The 6,740-nt window shown below is 33.3% G+C and overlaps 1 long non-coding RNA gene across 1 annotated transcript; it reads left to right on the plus strand.

Moving 5' to 3' along the window:
* Positions 1-647: 647 nt before the first annotated feature.
* Positions 648-4,408, plus strand: LOC125673966 (uncharacterized). The gene is made up of 2 exons (XR_008800718.1): positions 648-1,817; positions 2,681-4,408. It is a non-coding gene; the product is annotated as an uncharacterized LOC125673966 (long non-coding RNA).
* Positions 4,409-6,740: the final 2,332 nt, after the last annotated feature.

The raw sequence follows: 6,740 nt of genomic DNA on the forward strand, positions 1-6,740 counted from the left end.
GTGCCAGAGCTGTTTGCCAGAAGTGTGCAGCTAATGCCGCTAGCGGCATACAGTGTGCCACTAGCAGTACACAGTGTGCCACTAGTGGCACAGTGTGCCAAAAGTGCATCACAACTTTTCCTAAATGAAACAGTGTGCCAGAAGTGTACCACAACTTTTTCTTTGGTATTCAGAATCAAAACTGTGCCAGAAGTGCACCACAACTTTTTCTTTGGTTTTCAGAATCGTGTGCCAGAAGTTCACAACTTTTTTCTTAAAATTTTAGAACTGAAACAGTAAGGGTACCAAAGTTCACGACTTTTTCTTGAATATTTAGAATAAAAGAGCCATATCAATATATCCATCACAACATTTTCTATAATAGAACATATGCAACATTTCTCGCACCCCCTTCAATCGATCTTCTTGTCTTAATGGGAATTAGCGGTCATTTTGTCACCAAATATTGAATTCAATGAAAGTTGCCCTATAATAGATATTATATATTAAAGTAATAATTACACTTGTATTTAATTATTTCAAACACCTTTTAACATCTTGAAAAAGAATATGTGATTTTGGTGATTGAATATTATTGTCTTGCGAGACAGTATAATTATTCTCTAGTTACCTTTGCATATTTGTTGATTTTGTTTATATTTGAGAAATGATTTAATTGGGGTGCAGTGAATACTTCTTCCGTATATATATTTCTTTACATTAAAAGCGGTTATCTAACATAGTTTTATTAGGATTAATTTTCTTGTTTTTGTACATAATAAAAAATAAATGTTCTTATTAGTCATCAATATGTATTTCAATATCATCGAGAGATTTTGAGAAAAAAATAGTTGCCATCACTTTCACAGCTAATGCCCCTTTAAAGTAAGATGTAAGTGCACAGGTATCTGAATTTTAATCTAATTATTTCAATTATTTATTGATTCACCAAGCATGTTGGCATACAATCATGTTACACAATATGAGATATATAATGACAATAAACTAATTACTAACAGTTCATTTACATATATGTAAATACAAGTATATATTTGATATGTACCTGTGATATTAGACTATGTATACAATTTAGTATTGCATATTACATAAATTAAATGTAGTTATAGCACTCTACTTTTGGTGCGCAATTCAAAACATTCATGTAAAAATTAAATGTAGTTATAGCACTCTACTTTTGGTGCGCAATTCAAAACATTCATGTAAAAATTCAAAAAACCTTCTAGCATGAACTACATTGACAGGGTTGCATAGTACTTTACAATGGTTTTCCTTTGATATAGCATCGTGTGAATTGTAGATGTTCAAAGGGTAATAGTTAATTAGAAAAAAAATGTGAAGAATTTTTTTTTTATATCTAAATAAATGGAGAGAGAGAGAGAGAGAGAGAGAGAGAGAGAGAGATTTCTTTTCTTTATTTACATGTATATCTGTTGATTACAGTTCAGATACTGGGTTTGTGAGTTGAAATTAATCAAATGAGAGTGGTAAAAATCCACCTTTATATGTATAATTTACATATCAGGATTTTATCCAGGTACGTTATTCTGGTTTGTGGAATGCTAATTTATACTAAGTTAGAATAATCTAAGCTGTATACCAAAGTAGGTCTTCATGGGGCTTTACGGCTCTATGCATCGTAAATAGAGATCGGGTTCAATGCGTCGGGTGTGGGATTCACACAATATATGCTGAGCGCGAAAGTTGATATTGACAGGCGCCATAATGTTATACCGGTAAACAACATTTTGAACATGAATCGAGAACAGGAGTTGAATCAGTTGATGCAGATATTCTGAGGAGAATCTTCCAGTCATTGAGTAAGTGAATTACTGTGTATCTTATAGTTATAAACTCTCTAATATATTGTTCAAAACGAAACTGACCATCGCTCATATTGTATGTTGTTGCGTCAAATCTTGCAAGTCGGTGTTTACGTTCATAAATTTACATGCTTCATTCAATTCTTTGAAATTATGTGGAATTTTTTTTTTTTTTTTAAATTTCCTTTGTATGAGATTCGACTCCTTCTAGTTGCATTATCGTAGCCCTCGCGGATTTTTTTCTTATACATTTGGACAGGACCATATAGGCACTTTAAAAAAAACGGAGAGAGAGGGGGAAGGCCGGAAAACAAACAAATAATTAGGCCTATTTCCGTAATACTTATGCTATTTTTTGTTTACTTTCTACTCGGGTGATATTTGCAAAATTTAATTAGTTTATTAAGTAAATGGTGTTTTTTAATGAATGGTTGATTTTTATTTTTTTTTATTCAAATGCTTATGATTTGAACCCAGATGTCCAGTTAGAAAAATTAAACTGCATTATGATCAGGGATGTGACCTCCGGAATCTCAATTTTGTCTCTACATCAATGCATTTAATACGTTATTAAAATGGATTGAAGGTCTCGTCTTGGCAATAAAGTTAATTTGTACGTAAAGTTGGGTCAGCATGATATTAACAGTTGTACATCAGATATTGCATTTATTAGCCCAATGGGCTGTAACGCAACATTGATTATTGCTCGGCTTTGAAAATCGGTGGCCCCAGGTGTCGGGTGACGGTAATTACATGTACACACCCCAGAATGATTCCTCCTATGTTAGATGCCTTGCAAACTTATATATAGGAGGGCCAATGGTATCTCGTAATTATTTAAAATTTTATATCTTTTTCAGAATATATTTCATGATAGTCATGCAGATTCAGAAGTTGTGATGGTGTGTTGATAGGCTGTCTTCAACTTGCCATATCTTAGAGTTCCAACATGCAGGCCTGGATTAATGTGTATAAATCACTAATGAAAAAAAGAATGACATTTCGATTTATACACACTTGCCAAGTGAATCTGATGAGACTGCTACATGTATTTGTGAGTAAAGGCACTCTGTCTTAACCAAAAAACTATTTACAGTTTATCACAACAAATGGATGGGACAGTAGAGCTGTTGCGGACAATATGTGATTGTGATGACCAAGTACTGAACAAGTGGAAGATTAGAAGAAGGTCCAGAATTCAATCATGTTTTTTATTCTAAGGTGCACACAGCATGGAGATAGTCCTATTATTCTCTCATTCATCTATGATGGAGAAACTTGTGTAAATGTTTAGTGTTCTCCCTAAGAATTAAATGCCCACAAGTCTGTATTAATTTATCAGAATATAAAGTCCTTCACAGTACTGATTTTAAAATTAATGTAGAGTGTCTCCAGATTTTTCTGAGGAAAAGTGCATAGTTTACAAGTGTGAATTTTGAATATATTTCATTCTTGTCTGCAAATGTTGCCGAAACGTGTTGTTATTGATGCACAGTCATGTTATGCAAATGATAGACCTTCTTAATTACATGTACAGAAGATCATGTCAACTCCTTTGTCTTAATTGTATACACAATTCTAGCATTTATAGCATCATTTATATAGCACTTGCTAGTTTAAGAAGGATTTTATTTTCTAAAAGCTTTCATTTGACATGATTGATCTAAAACGGCCAAAATTCACAAATCTATTTAAATCACAACCTGACCTTATGTCAGAAAAGTGCCACTGTGGGTTGATATTTTTCTCTTGGATCTTGAAAGAAATTCTTTATGCAGCAGTTTCCAAATAAAATGTACTCTCATGGCCAGGGTGGGACTTCACCGAGAACTTTTTAACATTGCACAATGCAATATTTGTAGATTAGAAGTTGTTGCAGTTTCTTTAAGTTTTCTCTCACATCTTGTTATAATTATATTTTTGGTTGGGTTGCACAATGTGCAAACAGTTTATAAAATGGTGAATTACTCAGTGGTGGGCAAGCGACAGTAGCGTCCCTGTAATAGTACCTACTTTGTGTAATCAACTCCTTTCACACCTCTCACTTGATGTTCCTTAAACTTTGTACAGTTGTTAGGGATACATTGAAGATGTGCATGTGCCTTTTTGAAAGTGATCAGACATTTTTTGAAAAATTTACATGTAGTTGAACTTCGTCATTTTTAAGCATTTCTTTAATCGACAGTACCTATTTTGTGTAATCAACTCCTGGTATACCTCTAACTTGACATTCCTCAAACTGTGTACATTTGTTTTGAACACATTGAAAATGTGCATATGTGTTTTTGAAAGTGATCAGACATTTAAAAAAAAATGTATATGTAGTTGAACTTAGTCATTTTTAAGCATTTCTTGAATAGATGGTAACTATTTTGTGTAATCAAATCTTCATGCACCTCTAACTTGACATTCCTTAAACTTTGTACAGTTGTTATGAACACATTGAAGATGTGCATGCATCTTTTTGAAAATGATTAGACTTTTTAAAAAAAAAATTATGTGTAGTTGAACTTGGTCATTTTTATGCATTTCTTGAATAGATGGTACCTATTTTGTGTGATCAACTCGTGCACATCTAAATTGATATTCCTCAAACTTTGTACAGTAGTTATGGACACATTGAAGATGTGCATGTGTCTTTTTGAAAGTGATCAGACTTTTTTCAAAAAAATTACATTTAGTTGAACTTTGTCATTTTTTAAGCATTTCCTGAATAGATGGTACTTATTTTTTGTAATCAACTCCTCTTACAGCATTTATTTGACATTCTTCAGACCTTGAACAGCTGTTATGGAAGCATTGTAAATGTGCATGTGTCTTTTCGGAAGTGATCAGGCATTCTTTGAAAAATTTACATGTGCGTGGTGAAGTTGAACTTAGTCATTTTTTAAGCATGGTACTTTATGTAACCAACTCAGCTTTTACTTAACATTTTCCAGACCCTGTACATTATAGATGTTTTAAAAACATTGAAGATATTCATGTAACATTTTAAAAATGCTTCTCTTCTTTTTTTTTTCTCTCTTTTTTTGTTGTTGAAAAATTCTACCTTTAATTTGTCATTTCCCCAGTATATGTTTCTACTGTTGTTCCTATGATGGAGAACATATTTTACAAGAACCCAGTCATTTTTGTTTTTGAATATTTTTTTTTTTAATTAGTATTTTTGAATATGTTAATTACCTGATATGTCATTGTTCTTGAAATTATATTAATTGAATTGTTATTGTGTTTTTGTTTTGTAATGACAGTTTATATAGCATCCCTTAATTTCGAGCAGACAGTGCCGCAAGTTTGCCGCAAACTGTGTGCCAGAAGTCTGCAGCAAGAGTGTGCCGCAAGTTTGCCGCAAACTGTGTGCCAGAGGAAAAATTTGCATACGAAAAGTATACTTGCGGCAAATATGCCGCACAGTGTGCAGCAAGTGTGTGCCGCAAGTTTGCTGCAAACTGTGTGCCAGAGGAAAATTTGCATACGAAAAGTATACTTGCGGCAAATATGCCGCACACTGTGTGCCAGAAGTGTGCAGCAAGTGTTTGCCGCAAGTTTGCTGCAAACTGTGTGCCAGAGGAAAATTTGCATACGAAAAGTATACTTGCGGCAAATATGCCGCACACTGTGCAGCAAGTGTGTGCCGCAACTGTGCCACAAACTGTGCCAGAGGAAAAATTTGCATACGAAAAGTATACTTGCGGCAAATGTGCCGCAACTAGTTGCGGCAAATTTGCAGCAACTGTGTGCCAGAGGGCTTATATTTTGGTAAGGGTTGTATGAAGGATGGACAAAATTATTTTATTGTAATGTTTACTATATTGCTGATTTCACAGAAAATTGTAGTTCCGTACAACTTAAGTTCCCCACAACTCAAGTTCCCCAGATCCCATCTTGGCATCAAATGTCACTATAATTGTAATTTTTAAAAAGTTAATGTGGCTCCATGAAGCAGATGTTTCAAAACTGAAGAAATACATGCACAAATTTTGCACATCTTTTAATTATAACTCATAAACATTTTTTTTTTGGGGGGGGGGGTATATTGGTTTCACCTTCGTCTGTCCATAGACACAATTTGTCGAGATATCTCCCAGAAGGCTGTTCATTTGTAAACTATTTACCAAATTTTGTGGAATACTTTGTAGATCTGTACATTTGGTATTTTCAAATTGACTGGTTTAATTTTGAGAAAGTACAGGCATTTTATTAAGTTATTTTTATGATATTTCTGTACAGTATGTCAGTATCCACTCCCACAAACAAGTTTTAGGGTCATATTGGTTTGAGAGGACATATTGGTTTCACTTCATCTGTCTGTCCATAGATGCATTTTGTTAAGATTTTCATTAAGTTTTTTTCAAATTAAATGGAAATATTTCATAAAATTGTAGACCTGTGCACCAGTTATCTTCAGATTGATGGATTCAGTTTTGAGAAAGTTATGGTTATATATGATTATTTTTTCATGATATTTTTGTACATTCTGTCAGTATTACCCCCCTCCCCCTGAATATTGAGGTCAAAGAAATTTTGTGTCACTTGTAATTTGTATTCTGATGGTTTATTCAAACATGAATAATGTTGAATCTCGTGTGTATCTGCTCTTCAGCTGTGCTCAAATATGGATGAGCCTTGTGGTGGTTTTAGTCGCAATAGAACAGATGTAGCTTGTATGACTTGTGACAATTATCCATCCTTAATGAAATGAACATGGACATTTACAAGAAAGTCGTACAACTGACAGAAAAGGATGTTCGGTTTTACAGCAGAAATTAAAAGAACTCCAGGACTATCGAAGGAGTTAATAGCATCTTGCTAAAAAGTTTATTTTTTAATTGATATTAAATTATTAATTTTAGAAGTTAATATTTTTGAAGTGATTCATTTCTGTTGTAGTGTACATTCACCAAATTTTACATTCATGAA

Source organism: Ostrea edulis, chromosome 2, assembly GCF_947568905.1.
Source record: "Ostrea edulis chromosome 2, xbOstEdul1.1, whole genome shotgun sequence".
Classification (NCBI taxonomy): domain Eukaryota; kingdom Metazoa; phylum Mollusca; class Bivalvia; order Ostreida; family Ostreidae; genus Ostrea; species Ostrea edulis.